At 39.4% G+C, this 14,509-nt stretch overlaps 1 long non-coding RNA gene across 1 annotated transcript in view; it reads right to left on the bottom strand.

Moving 5' to 3' along the window:
• LOC114484370 (uncharacterized) overlaps positions 1-13,991 on the bottom strand; it is an 18,086-nt gene extending 4,095 nt beyond the window's left edge. Inside the window, exons 1-2 of the long non-coding RNA XR_003677191.1 lie at positions 13,949-13,991; positions 12,312-12,395 (exon numbers count right to left, since the gene is read on the bottom strand). This is a non-coding gene — a long non-coding RNA (uncharacterized lncRNA). The remainder of the gene's footprint in view (positions 1-12,311; positions 12,396-13,948) is intronic.
• Between the last annotated feature and the right edge of the window lie 518 nt (positions 13,992-14,509).

The raw sequence follows: 14,509 nt of genomic DNA, 5'->3' as shown, positions 1-14,509 counted from the left end.
ATTGCTTTTGCTATTTGGGGTCTTTTGTGTTTCCATACAAATTGTGAAATTTTTTTTTCTAGTTCTGTAAAAAATGCTAGTGGTAGTTTGATAGGGATTGCATTGAATCTGTAGATTGCTTTGGGTAGTAGAGTCATTTTCACAATGTTGATTCTTCCAATCCAAGAACATGGTATATTTCTCCACCTATTTGTATCATCTTTAATTTCTTTCATCAGTGTCTTATAGTTTTCTGCATACAAGTTTTTTGTCTCCTTAGGTAGGTTTATTCCTAGATATTTTATTTTTTTTGTTGCAGTGGTAAATGGGAGTGTTTTCTTAATTTCACTCTCAGATTTTTCATCATTAGTGTATAAGAATGCCAGAGATTTCTGTGCATTAATTTTGTATCCTGCTACTTTACCAAATTCATTGATTAGCTCTAGTAGTTTTCTGGTAGCCTCCTTAGGATTCTCTATGTATAGTATCATGTCATCTGCAAACAGTGACAGCTTTACTTCTTCTTTTCCTATTTGGATTCCTTTTATTTCTTTTTCTTCTCTGATTGCTGTGGCTAGAACTTCCAAAACTATGTTGAATAAGAGTGGTGAGAGTGGGCAACCTTGTATTTGACTTGATTTTGTTTATAATATTTTGGCTTGCAGAAACTTTATCATCTATCGTTGTTTCTTTTGCATAACCTAGCTTAAACAGAAAGGGATTTGTTAGAAGGATCGTAGTTCACAGAAATTTAAAAAGAGATCCTACAGAAATCAGGGCAACTCTGTGGATCTTGGGAAATGAAACTAATATCAACATCACCAAACCTCCAAATCCCGCCTTCTGCTTCTCCTCTAATCTCCTGTGCTCTCTATTTGACTTCATATACTCCTACCATCAGCTCTCTCTAGATATCCTTCTAGCTTCTGCACCCAGAGAGGTCAAGAGTCTTTATCTTCACGTAGAAAAATGCTGGGGAAGGACTCTGACTGGCCCAGCCTTATGACATGCTCACCTCCAGACCAATTACTGTGCCAAGACAATAAAGGGCTCTGATTTGCCAGATAAAGACATGTGTTCAAAGGGAGAAGAGAGCAGCTAACCAAAAGGAAACAGTAGGATAGGGTACTGGGCAGACAAAGCAAAACAAAGCAGAAACAAACCAAATACAAACATCCATTAGAAGTTTTTAAACCTTGATACTTTCTTCTACTAGTTTGATACCTTTGTTTTCATCCCCAAATCAATTTTTCTTCTGGATTTCATTTTTACATTTGGCTCTATTTTCACCAAATCCTTTCATTTCTCCCTTCTGACAATCACTTCATCATTTCTATGGGCTTGTCCATAGCCAGTATGTCTAGTTAGGACCTTGTGTCTTTGTGTTAGATCTACTAAGCTTGTTTTCCTGGTTCCCCTCGTCTCCAACTCACACATGCTCCCCTTCTTCAGTTCACCGTGCACACCATCACAAAATCAGTATTTCCCAAACGTCACATTCAGCCCTTTAATGATGTCATTTTCCTCTTCACAAGCACTTACTGTAGCCTCCCTGCCCCGCCCATTTACTAGGGAGGAGATGACAGCTAATGTGACAATGAAATGTTTTATTTCACGCAGCCCTCCCAACTCTACTTGGTAGACATAATCTCCATTGGATAGAGGGCAAATTGAGGTTCAGAGAAGTTAAATCACTAAGTAACATATTGTTCATATGCGGTAGAGCTGGGACGTAATCTCTATTCTGCCTGAATCCTTACACAAGTAACCAACCTCCCGACAGTAAATGGGCCTCAGAGTAGAGTCTAAATGCCTTTGCCTTTTTCATATTACCAAGTTTTGCTTCCTCTCATTGCCAAAGATCTATCCCTCACTTTAAACAAACTTGTCTACTCACCTCCCAATCCTACCACCACTACTCCCAAGCCTGCAAGCTTCTCTTTTGCCTTCATGTGGGGTATTTCTCACCAATACGCTGCCATGCCCTCCTTTTCGCCTCTTGAGAATTCACCTCCCCTGAATCTCTGCCTAATTCCACTTCTTCCATAAAGTCTCTTTTGATTATCTCACAAAAATATTTCCTTTCAAAATGCCTAAAATATGCTTCTCTGATATCCATTTAATTATTAGATTGTCTTCTCTGCCCATGTACGTTTTAACTTTTGACCATCCTGCCAACTAGATTGATTATGAGCCTCTTGAGGTCAAGTCCATGATTTATGTTTCTTTGTATTTCCACATGCTTAGTCCAAGGCCTTATAAGAAGAAATTAGTCAGGACTTCCCTGGAGGTCCAGTGGTTTGGACTCTGTGCTTCTGCTGCAGGGGGTGCAGGTTCCATCCCTGGTTGGGGAACTAAGATCCCGCAAGCTGTGCAGCAGCCAATAAAAATTTTTTTTAATAAGTTTTTAAAAAAGAAGAAATTCATCAATACTTGTTGATCCATGTCTGTCTCCTCCAACCTGCTGTGTTAGGAGATTTAAATAATAATTCTTAAAGAGTTTTCCCCTCTTGTTAAAATATCCGTTCGACTTTAAGACTTTCAAATCTTTGGACTTTCCTGTTAGGATCAGTGATTTTCAAGAGTGAAGACAGCAGCAATTGTAAAATTCTGAGATAAATAGATAAATATATTGGGTAATTTTCACTAGCATATATGTAGTTTACCTCCTAATAAACATGCTAATAAACATGCAGAGGGAACTTATTATTACATTCCAGCATATGGAAGGTGTTATTGATATAATAATAGCTCATAGCATCTAAAGAGACAGGAAATCAATTTTAAAGGACATTACATTAAACTTTTTATCCATTACTCATCACTTTCTAGTAGATTTTACAATAGTATTTGATATAATAAATAGAAGTTACAGAGAGACAAAATGTTTTTGGAGACTATGGAGAAATCATCTAAAGATTGTTTTATTTGGGGGGTTTAGAGCATCTGTTTCAACTGACACTGCTTTGAAAACTGTATGAAACTTTGAGATGATAAATGTTTATAATTTGCATCCACATTGTTACTAACACAATAGCCTGTTAAATCCCTTGCCATGAACATGAACAGACTGTAGGCCATCCACATTATTTATCAAGGGGGAAACAGACATTATTCACAAATTTTAATTGCTCCTTTGGCACCAACAGTCTGAAAATGAAACATAAAAATGTAGCCTTGGGAGGTTTTGCTGTGCAATGACTTTAGTGCAAACTTGACCATGGAGACCAATGACTCTATCACAATTACACAGGGACCTGAATAAAATAAGTTCATGGTTTCAACCCAGGTCCTAGTGGACAGCTGGCATATTTCAAAATTCATTCTGTCCACTGTAAACTCAACAACTCCTACACATGACCTAAAATAAAGAGGTCAGGGATTAGATTGATAGAGAAAGCATATATTTCATGCTCATCCTTAAGAGGAATATTTCCTAGTCATGGTTCAAATATTCTGCTAAAAACTGGAAGAAGAAATGTTTCCATATTCTCCTTACCTACAGAAATTAACCCTCTAGTACTGCAAAATGAGTATCAAATTCCCTTCTAAAAGTTAAAGTATTGTAAAATATAATTTTAAGAAAAGACATTTTTAAATTAATCTTATGAAAAAAATTTACGGAAAAAATTGGAAGTATTAGTAGGGCTTGTTTTTTTTTTTCCCCAACTAGGAGTCATTCACATCCCCTCTAGGACCAGTGTCCGGAGGGAGGATGTTTAGCAGAGAGATTTACAATTAAGCACTAAAGGAAGAGGAACCAGCCAATAGGCTGCCTGGAAAACTAGGCTGTTCCTCCTCCCTAAAGCTAAGACTTTGAAGGTTGCAAAGCTGAAGAGGAGAACTGGCAGTAAGGATCATGAGATAACATCAAATCATAGAATAGGTCTTTGGACTCAAGCCACAACAGAGGCCACCAAGGTCGGTCAAGATCTCAGAGTCAGCTGGCACCATCTTCAAAAATATGTCCTGAATCCTACAGTTCCTTACGACTCCTCTCCTATTCATGCCTTCTACAGTAAAGATTCTCCACACCTTTGAAAATATCACTTCTTTGCTGAAAATTCACCAATGGCTTCTCATTTCACATAGAGTAAAACTAAATCCTATTATATAAAACAGCCTACAAAGCCCTGCATGATCTGCTCCCAACTTAGACCTCTGCTCTAGATGAGACACTCTTCCTAGAAGGCACTGCCCCCAGATTTCCACTTGGCTAACTGCTTAACCTCTAAGTCTTTGCTCAGACATCACCTTCTCAACTGACTTACCCTGACCACCCTATTTAAAACTGCACTGTGCCCCAGTGGGTTAGAACTTAGTGGTAGAGATGCTGAATTCTGAATTGATGAACCTCGGAAGTTAGAAAAACCACCATTTCAGAATGATTAAATTTTGAAAACAGGTAGATAATCAGAAGTGGAGACTGCAGGAGAGTAAAGCATCCTAAGTTATGTTGATGTCATCCAAAATAAGGGCAGAAATTTAAGAAAAAAGAATGTAATTACTTATGTGTTTATTAATCAAATTTCTTTACAGTTTATTATTTATTAAACATAAACTTAAGATGTATTCAAATCATGTTGTTTATTTGCAATGTATTATCAGATTTCCTTTTTAATCTTATAAAGAGATTTTCCTTGGCTTCTCTATCAACTTTTATTTACTGATTCCAGATTCATTTCATTATTTTTCTCTTTCCCTGTTTTCTACAACTTGTGCTTCATTTTCTTCTTTAGTTTTTCTAGTTTTACTTTTTAAATCAATTATTACTGTTTTACATATTTTGTGTGGTATATGCCATAGCTTATCTTTCTGTTTCAGTGGGCTTAACTCTTTATTTAGCCAATTAGATTTTTTTCTACCTTTCTCAACTTTTTGGTGCCTATATGTTGCTTTTCTCTTCTTTTTTTTTTTTTTTTTTTTTTTTTTGTGGTATGCGGGCCTTCCTCTGTTGTGGCCTCTCCCGTTGCGGAGCACAGGCTCCGGACGCGCAGGCTCAGCGGCCATGGCTCACGGGCCCAGCCGCTCCGCGGCATGTGGGATCTTCCCATACCGGGGCGCGAACCTGGTTCCCCTGCATCGGCAGGCGGACACGCAACCACTGAGCCACCCGGGAAGCCCTGTTGCTTTCCTTTTTCTTTCTTTTTTTTCAGTTCTCTTTTTTTATGTTGCTTTTCTTGACTGTACTTTTTTGTGATAACTACTCCTTTACACTGAGCTTTTTAGAATCAGTTCCATATAATTTGGGGGTCAGTTCTGGTGATTTTTCTCCTTTTATTTTGAAACTTGAAATTTTTCACTGAAATTGCCTTCCACTTTTTGTTTATGTTTGATAATTCAAATATGTAAGTAAATATTATTTCCTTTCCAATCTGTGTATCTTTTATCTCTTCTTCTTGCTTTATTCCTCTGGTTAAAACTCCTAGAACTATGTCAAATAAGAGTGGTAAGAGTGAACATCTTTGCCTTGTTCTTGATTTTAGGGGAAAAGTATTCAGTCTTTTACTATTAATTATGATAGTAAAGGCTTTTTGTAGATTTTATCAAGGTGAGGAAGTTCCCCTTTATTCTTCATTTTCTGAGAGTTTTTATCATGAATGGGTATGGGATTTTGTGACATGCTTTTCTTCATCAACTGATAGGATAATATTATTTTTCTTCTTTAGACTGTTGATATGGTAGATTATATTGATTGGCTTTTTAAGATATAATTAACATACAATATAATTTACACATTTAAAGTATGTAATTCCATGGCTTGTAATACATTTACAAAGTTTCAAACCATCACCACCAATCCCAGAACATTTTAATTACTCCAAAAATCGTTCCATACTCTTCAACAGTCACTCCCTTTCTCCTCACTCCCTAGTCCCTGGCAGCCACTAATCTGCTTTGTGATTTTATGTATTTGCCTATTCTGAATATTTATATAAATAGAATTATACAATATGTGGCCTTTTGTGACTTACTTCTTTAACTTAACATAATGTTTTCAAGGTTCATCTGTGTTGTAGAATATCTCAGTACTTCATTCTTTTTATGGCTGAATAATATTCCATTATATGGGTATACCATATTTTGTTTATCCATCCATCAGTTGAGAATATTTGGGTTGTCTCCACTCTTTGGCCATTGTGAATAATGCTGCAATGAAGATTCCTGTCCAAGTTTTTGTGTGAACATATGTTTACCACTGATGGACTTTTAAATACTGGAACAGCCTTAAATATATAAAAGAAATGCCACTTGGTCGTGGTGTATGATTCTTATTATGTGTTGCTAGATTTGACTTGATTATATTTTGTTGAGATTTTTGTGTCTATGTTCATGAAAGATTTTGTCTGTAGGTTTGTTTTCTTTGTATTGTCTTTGTCTGGTTTTAGCATCTTTACTGACCTCATAATATGATTGCAAAGTATTCCCTCCTCTTCTATTTTCTGGAGGACACTGGTCTTAAATTCCTCTTTAAATATTTAGTAGAATTCACCAGTGAAACCATCAGGTCCTGGAGATTTCCTTTTTAGGAGCTTTTCCTTATCTTTTCAGGAGTTCAATGTTCTTAATCATTATGGGACTATTCAGTTGTCTTGGTTGAATTTTGATAGTTTGTGGGTTTTGAAGAATTGGCCCACTTCTTCCAAGTTGTCAAATTTATGAACATAAAATTGTTTGTAGTATTCTCCTTTTATCCTTTTAATTGCTGCAGGATCTGTAATGCTATACTCTGTTTCATTGCTGATATTGGTGATTTGTGTCTTCTCTCATATTTGTCACTCTTGCTAAAGATTTATCAATTTTATTGATTTTTTTAAGAAGAATCAGTTTCTTGCATTGATTTTCTCTACTGTTTTCCTATTTTCAATGTAACTGATTTCTGCTATTTATTAGTTCCTTCCTTCTGCTTTTTTGGGTTTATTTTGTGCTTTTTTTTTTAAGATAGGAACTTAGATTATTGATTTGAGACCTTTCCTCCTTTCTCTTTTTTTTTTTACATTTTTATAATGTTTTTATTTATTTATTTATTTTTATTTATTTGGTCACACCGGGTCTTAGTTGCAGCAATTGGGCTCCTTAGTTGCAGCTCGTGGGCTCCTTAGATGCAGCTCACCAGCTCCTTAGTTGAGGCTTGTGGGCTCCTTTTAGTTGCAGCAGTCAGGCTCCTTAGTTGTGGCTCATGGGCTCCTTAGTTGTGACTCACAGGCTCCTTAGTTGCAGCTCACCGGCTTCTTAGTTGAGGCTTGGAGGCTACTTAGTTGCAGCTCGCTGGCTCCTCAGTTGTGGCATGCAAACTCTTAGTTGTGGCATGCATGTGGGATCTAGTTCTGAGGCCAGGGATCGAACCTGGGCCCCCTGCATTGGGAGTGCAGAGTCTTAACCACTGCACACCTCTTTTCTAATATAAACATTTAGTGCCATAAATTACTCTCTCAGCTTTGCTTTAGCTGTGTCCCACAAATTTTGGTGTGTTGTATTTTCATTTTCATTCAGTTCAATGTATTTTTTTATTTCCCTTGAGACTTCCTCATTGACCCCATGAATTCTTTTTTTCTTTCCTTTTTTTTTTTTTTTTTTTTTTTGTGGCCATGCCCCACAGCATGTGAGATCTTAGTTCCCTGATCAGGGATCAGACCCACATCCCCCCACATTGGAAGTGCAGAGTCTTAACCACTGGACCATCAGGGAAGTCGTCCCAACCCATGAATTATTTAGAAGTGTATAATTTCCAGCTATTTAGACACTTTCTTGTTTTATTTCTGCTATTGATTTCTAGTTTGATTCTATTATTGTCAGAGAGCATACTGTATATGATTTCAATTCTTCTAGATCTACTGAAATTAGTTTTACAGCCTAGGTGTATGTATGTGAATGCTGCATGGGCACTTGAAAACAATGTGTATTGTGCTGTTGTATGCAGCAATCTATAAATATCAATTAGATCCTGTTGGCTGATGCTGTTACTCTGTCTTTCTGTGTTTTTGCTGATTTTCTAACAGCTAACAGCTCTATCAATTGCTGGAAAGGGATGTTGAAGGCCCCAACTATAATTGCGAATTTGTCTATTTCTCCTTTCAGCTTTATCAGATTTTTTGGTTTTGTTTATTCATTTGTTTTCCACATATTTTGAAGTTCTGTTGTTAGTACATACACATTTAGGATTGCTATGTCACCATGGTGGATTGACAATAAATACTATCAGGCTCTACGCTACAAATTGGGAGAGTCCCAGGCAGTCTGAGATCAGAGCAAATAAGTAGTACAAACTAAATATCATAAATGTGTAAAACATTTATATGTTTTTGTGTATTTTTTTTCCTAAGTTAAAATTAGTTTTAGGGTCACAGAAAAACTGAGCAAAAAGTACAAAGAGTTCCATATATGCCCTGGCTTCAAATGACATAGCCTCCCCCACCATCAACAACCTATACCAGAATGCACATTTGTTACAATCTACAGCCTACATTGATACACATTATCACCCAAAGCCAATAGTTCACCACAGTGTTCTTTCTTGGTACTGTGTATTTTATGAGTTTTGCCAAAAGTATTATGACATGTATCCACCATTATAATTGCATACAGAATAGTTTCACTGCCTTGAAAATCCTCAGTGCGCCACCTATTTATCCCTCCTTCCCCCTTAACCCCTTAACCACTGATCATTTTACTTTTTCCTTACAAACCAGAGGTTTTTAACCCAGCATTTTTTTTAATTTTTATTTTATATTGGAGTACAGTTGATTAACAATGATGTGTTAGTTACAGGTGTACAGCAAAGTGATTCAGTTATACCCATACAAGTATCCATTCTTTTTCAAATTCTTTTCCCATTTAGGTTATTACAGAATATTGAGCCAAATTCCCTGTTAACCCAGCATTTTATATTAGTTAAGATATGTTAACTGCTGTAACAAATGTACACAAAAATATATAATACTTCAAACTCAATAAAAATGTTTTTCTTTCACATAAAGTCTAATAAAACACCTATATCTAACTGGAGGGCACCTTTCTTCCGTGTGGTGATGCACCTTTCATCTTGTGGCTCTGCCATTTTTAACATGTGGTCATCATACTTATCTACGTCACAGATGGGAAAAGAATGTGGAAGATAATGTGTGAGGGATTTTTCAGGTCTAGGTCTGTAATTGGTATACACTTGGTAAAACTCAGTCTATGGCTGCTCGCAGTTGCAATAGCGGCCAGGAAATATAGCCTGGCTGTGTGCTCAGGAAGAAGAGGAAGTGAGTTAGTGAACATCTAGCCAGTCTGAGTCAGAGGTCTATGGAACCCAAAAAGATCCATGGATAGACTTTAAAGGGAGCGGTTTAAGCATTCAGAAGATATATGCAAAATGTTGCCTTCGTGTGCATTTTCCTGGGGACAGGGAGGGAAGGACTAGCCCTGATTGTACTGATTACGAAAATATGTTGAAAGAAGTCAACTTTTTAAGCTGGGGCCTTAAAACAGGTAGAGATGGGGAGGGTGGGGATAAAAGGTGAGAGCAACCTGGGCAGAAAAATAGCACAAGAAAAGGCCCAAATATGGGAGACTACAATGCATGTTTGAAAAATGGTCAAAAGCTCAGACTAGCTGAAGTATTAAGTTTATTTGGAAGAATATTCAATTAGTCAGTAAGTACATACTGGCCTCTCTTACGTGCCAGGGACTACGTAGGTACTGTCTTCGTTGGGATGAAAATAGAAGAGAGACAATTAAACAAGGTATGTAGCTTGTGGCTAGGGACATGCAGGATGCAATTGGCTCCTACTACCAGGCCACCTAACCTTACCTAGAAGGTTAGAGAAGACATCCTAGAGGAAGTGATACATAAACTGAGCTCTGAAAGACAAGTAGGAGTTAGCTAAGCTAAGGGTGGGCAGAGGAGAGCCATATTCCAAGCCTAGAGGCAGAATAGGAGTATGTAGACTACATGAATGACTCCTAGAATGTCTCTATGGCTGAGGCCAAGAATGTAAGAGGAAGAATGGCATGAAATGAGGTTAAAGAGGTAAACGGCCCAGATGTAGAAGACCTTCTAAGTAATGTTAAGAAACCGGGATGTTACCCTAAGGACAACAACAAAGGTTTTAAGCAGGGAAGTGGGTGGAGTAAACTTGAATTAAAATCATTCCAGCTGCAGCATGGAAAATGAGTTGGAGGAAAGCAAGGCTGGATGTAAGAATATTGTTTGGGGGACTACTGTAATAGATCATGGCCTAAATGATAGTGGTCTAGACCATGGTAATAGTGGTAAAGATGGACAAAGATAGATGGATTTGAGAGTTAAGAGGTATGAGTCACAGGATTTGGCCTTGATTGGCTATGGAGGTTGAAGGAAAAGTCAAGAATGGCCACCAGGCTCAAGGCCAGAGGAACTGAGTAGATAGTGGTGCTATCTAATACGAAGCTAAAAAGCATTTTAACTGAGATTTCAGTCTGGGAAGTTGAGGTTGAATTTTAATTGCCAAGTGGAGACATCCATAAAACAGTGGATTTCTGGGTCTGGCGCTCAATGGAGAGATCAGGAATGACAATATAGGTCTGGAACTTGTCAACAAGGTAGCAGAAATCTTAGGAAAGGATAGGATGTTTAGGTGGAGAGTATGCAGTAAGCAGAAAGCAGGCCCAAGACAAATCCTAGATAAATAACCCAAGAGTGATAGGGACACTAAGCCTGCGAAGGAGACTGAGGCAGGACTATGGAATAGGAAGGAAAGCAGAAGGATGGCAAAGGAAGACAGTGCTTTGATGAGCAGTCATTAGTGTCAATCCTGCCATGGAAAGGTTAAGTGGAATAAGTATTAAAAGTGCTCATTGGATACAATGACGAGATGAAGATAATTTCAATGAAGCAGCAAGAGCCCACATGAGCTCTGCAGTGTGCAGCAAAGGAGAGCAGGCAGCTGTTGGAGAAGTTGATTTGGAGTAGAGAAGAGTGGTCCCAAGAGGTGGATGTAGCATCAAGGAAGAGTTCCTATTTGTTAATATAGGAGAGATTTGAGTGTGTTTATGTAACAATTTCAAGCACTTGGAAGAATGTCCCAGAGTGTGGAAGGCCTGGAATTCCAGGTAGGAAACTTTATTCCTAGACAACTGGGAGCCATTGCAAGCAGGAGAATGACATGTTCATTGAGGAAGACTTATGGAGCTGGGTATTGCTGCTCCCAGGGGACATCCTACCATAAAGAAACCCATCCTGCCTTAAAACAAAGCAGATGTTTCTTTTGGGGTTCTAGGTGAGGGTGTCAGCCAAATCTTTCACCATGCTTTTGTGGCTGTCTTTACAGCATTGCTTCAAAGTTAGTATCTAATTATATCGGTTTTCTTACTAGGACAAACATCTTTGTTAAGGTCCGTTTAGTTTGCAACTGGTCCAACCTTAATATCATTACAGTTCCATTTTTAAACTAGCCTTAAGGCTAGTTTAGCAGTCAGCCTGCTAGTTGATAAAATGTAGCCACTTCTGTAGTTTCCTTTTTGTCCTAAGATCTTTAAAGCAACTCTTCTACAGCAGTGTTATCAACCTATGTCATAACAGCATAGGAATGAAAGAGAAAACTAATTCTGGTGCAAATTAATGCGCTGTGTGGTTGGGGGAGGGTGAAGGGGATTACTGTGTTTAATGGATTTAAATGAAAGAATCCCAGTCATATATTTAGAGCAAAAGAAAATCTTAAATTTGCTTCATAAGCAAGATTTAATACAAGACAATAAATTTAGACCCAAACGGGAAGGTCTCCAAGCTTCAATAACTCCTAGCTTGTTCATAAATCACAGTATTGATCAAATCTAAATTAATGTATACATTTGTGTATGGGAACTTATGAAACCTCATTTACTATATGAGAATGAAGCAGAAAGCAATTTTTATATTATGAACACATAAATTAAACCACTTGGCATTTAAAAAAATCTTAGCCAAATGGATCTTATCTACAGGAATCTATTCTTTGCATCTCTCCCTCTCAAAAGGAAAATGTATGGCGAACTATCACTCCTGCTACAGCTTTTGTTTTGAGTCCGTAAGACCAGGGGTTAGCATTAAATGACAACTCATGAAAAGAGGTAGAGAAAGGAACATCTGAGTTTCATTTGTAATTCTGCTATGCATTTCCTCCTGACAAAAATATCCTGGGAGTGCCACTTGGTCTTTTAGTTTACTTTCTCCCTTGAAATGAGATTTGCTTTTCTAGAGAAATCTACCCTTCAAATAATGATTATTGTTTAAACAGAAATATCAGACGGCAAGCATATTTGCATATACTATAAGTAAGTGTCTAGTTATACAAGCTATTCACTGGTAAATATTTTTTAAAAATCAGTACCTTTATTACGCTGCCATGAAACATTATGTCCTTGGGGTATATCACCAAAGGGATGTAGATATAGTAAATCAGTGAAAATTGTACCTAATTGGGAAGGTAGGGGAGAAAAAGATCACTTTTCAGTAAACAGCAAGATTACTCCTGTAAACCCCAAAATTCACACCCTGGATCAGGGTTCTCAACTCTGGGTGAGCTTCAGAACAACCTGTGTAGTTTTCTAAAAACATGTCCAGTTTCCCACTCCTTAATCCCAACATCCAGGGTTTGCTTCTTCCTGCTCTGCATTTACCATTTTTAAAAGCCCTTCTTGACTTTGTTGTACAGCCAGGGTTGAAATCACTGCTCCAGAGGCTACTGCTACAAATGAGTTGTTAGAGAAGCAACATACAGGGTTATAGAGGACTAGCGAAACCGTGGAGTAACAGGAAAGGTTAATGTTAGCTAAAATTCTCTACGCCTTTGATTGGAGGGGGTGGATAAACTGAAGTAGAATTGTGCACATGGCCATAAGGGCACAAAACAGAGAAATAGAAGGCATAGTTTCAGCCTTCTCTTGGACTCTCTCAGGGTGTCTTTGTAACACCCTAGACAATTTAGAAAAGTCGGTGCTCATTCAAGCTCACACATAAGAAACGATTTTGAAGGAGAAAGATATAATAAATCCAAAATAGAAAGGATCTCAATTTATAATTCAAAAATCAAGGTCTAGAGCTACTAGTACTCAGTACTTGAAATATGGCTAGTGTGAAGCGAACATACATTGAGATATCCTAGTGTAAAATATACACCATTTTCAAAGACTTAGCGCGAAAAAACTATAAAATATATCAATAATTTTATATCGATTGCACGTTGAAATGATAATGTTGAATATACTGAGCTCAGTATATTTATTAAAACTGTTTCCTCTTACTTTTTATAATGGGGACACTAGAAACCTTAGAATTACATTATGTTGTTCACATTCTACCTCTGTAAGACAACGCTGGTGATTAAGACTAACCTGGGGAGACCACCTGGTACTAAAGGGACGGAGGTTAAGGGGAGCGGGGTGGGGCGGGCTGACTGTCAAGAGCCTAAGATGAAGGAAGGTAGTAAGATGTTTTTAACACGCCATTTAAAAATAAACCCCTATAAAAGGTAGCCACTGTGTGGGATCACCCGGACAATACTGTGGGAAGAACGTCTTGGAGGAGGAAAAGATTATTTAATTTCCTTGAAAAGCCCCAAAGAACTCAAGTCCAGCATTTAAGGTTCCTGATGTAACCAACCGGCCTCGTATTGGAAGCCAGGCCAGCTGGGCGTGGGAGGGCCCTGCCCCGCGGGAGGAGCATTCCGGAGTGGTGCAGGGAAGGCCCAGGAGCCACGCGGCTCAGGAAACCACCCCCGCGGCTGGATAGGAGAACACTTCACTGGCCCCTCCTTCGATGACTCTCCCTAGGCCCTTACCCTGAAAGTGGGAAATCACTTCTTCAACAACGCCCTCCGGGCCCATGCCTACACTACGCTCCAAGGCCGCTCTCACTGTGGGCTAAAAGACCCCACCCAGGTGGCCCAGAGGGATGCGGGGAACCGAGGAAACCCGGGCGCCTGCTTCGACTGCACGGGCCTGCGCAAAAACCCCTACTGGTTCCTACTTTCAGCCTCTGCTGCCGTGCCTTCGTCCCGCCTCCTTTTCCCCGCCTTCACCTTGTACGTCACAAAGAGTGACGTGTAAAGTGAACAACCACAGTCCCTCTCCTCGAGAGCCAGTAGGGAAAGGGGAGGGAGGGGTTGGGGGGAGGGCAGAGGACGGAAGGAGAAGGCTTGGCGGGGCTGGCTCGTCCCGGTCACCCAATCAAAGCTCTGGGGGGGGGGGGGGGGGGGCACGAGAAGAGGGTGGGGGGGTGGGGCTAGGGCTAGGAGTTAGAAGGCTGCGGGGAGGAGAGGGCGGGCTCCCAGCGATTAAAAGCGGCCAATCAGGGCGCGCCGGCTTCATTCGGAGAGCGGCGTGGGGCGTCGCCGCCGCTGCCGCGCGCGCCGGGGGCTGGTTAAGGCCATGAAACAAAAGAAACCCTGAGAGGGGAGCCGCTGCCACCTCCACCAGCCCGCCCAGCTGCCGTCCCCACCCACCCACCTAGTTACCTACCTCTGCCACCTTCCCCTGCTCCTCCACCCCGCCCTCTGCGGTCTCCGGGCGGCCCTGGCGCTGCTCGGCC

This window comes from Physeter macrocephalus, chromosome 19 (assembly GCF_002837175.3).
Source record: "Physeter macrocephalus isolate SW-GA chromosome 19, ASM283717v5, whole genome shotgun sequence".
NCBI lineage: Eukaryota > Metazoa > Chordata > Mammalia > Artiodactyla > Physeteridae > Physeter > Physeter macrocephalus.
This window is presented reverse-complemented; position numbering and strand designations above follow the sequence as displayed.